Source organism: Parasteatoda tepidariorum, chromosome 1 (genome assembly GCF_043381705.1).
Source record: "Parasteatoda tepidariorum isolate YZ-2023 chromosome 1, CAS_Ptep_4.0, whole genome shotgun sequence".
In the NCBI taxonomy this organism is placed as follows: Eukaryota; Metazoa; Arthropoda; class Arachnida; order Araneae; family Theridiidae; genus Parasteatoda; species Parasteatoda tepidariorum.
The window spans coordinates 91970096-91971261 of NC_092204.1; positions in this window are offsets into that span (position 1 = coordinate 91970096).

Consider the following 1166-nt stretch of genomic DNA (forward strand, 5'->3'; position numbering starts at 1 on the left):
GGGGGGGGGCATGCCCGACAGGGGAGCAATTCCCCCTCCCCTGATCCCGCCTTTGCTTGAAAAAATATTCTTGCAATGATTCTTGTACTGATATTTATTCCTTGCATGCGAAATTTAATAAGATTTTGATATGTTTTCATTCTTAATATTATTTTTACTATGAAAAAATGTAATGAAAAATGCAGTTTTGCTTAATAACTACTAGTGTAAATAGAAATTCATATTTTTTGAAGTTTTATAAATCTCTATTAGAATACCTAACGATTTTTACTCAATCGCGTAAACGATGAATTAAAAATGGATATTTCGTTTTGAAACAGTAGCGCTTAACAAAAGCTTTTTCTCCCTCTCAAAGAAAAAGAGCCATTATACATGAAAATATAATATCCACTGAATTGACGTTATATTTCGCATCTATAGTACTATTATATAAGTACTATATAAGTACTATAAATTATTTTTTAAATTCAAAGATATCATTAATGTGGATTAAAAAGGTAAATATGATTTGTTATTAACACGTATATCAACGAAATTGTTCTCATCCTACATGAACTTAGAACTGAAGTAAATTAAAATGGATGCACATTTTTTTTTTAAAACTTGGCAATTGTATCTGGGAAATAACAGAAGTCAAAAGAGCTAGGAAGGAAAAAATATCAGTAGAAAGAACCTATTCAGTACCATCACAGGGGATATTGATAACAACCTTTGATGTTATATATCAACGTATCATTGTCAAAGTTCAAAGGACAAGGACTTATCAGTAAAAATGTCTTCTTCATTGCTTGATATTTCAGAGGAAAGTGCAATGTTGACCACAGTTCAAAAATGACTTTCGGAAAAGTGAATCACATACGCGATTCATCCATCAAACTGTCATGACCCACCTGGACCTCCTAGACCGATAATCACCCCTTTTAACCACAAATTGAAGTGGAAAGGGGAAAGCATACCTTTTGTCCGACCCTCGACACTTTTCGTGGCATCTTTCTAAAATGTGTCTGCCGCTTGTAGTAAGAAACTAAGAGAGAGGGGAAACGCCAGGAGGGTTAAAAAAAGCTACCGCAGTCAGCAATTGCAAAACTATAGTATGTATTGAAATAAATGCAATGTTATTTATATAATATACTTTCAAATAAGAATCTGAGGAAACTAGAGACTTG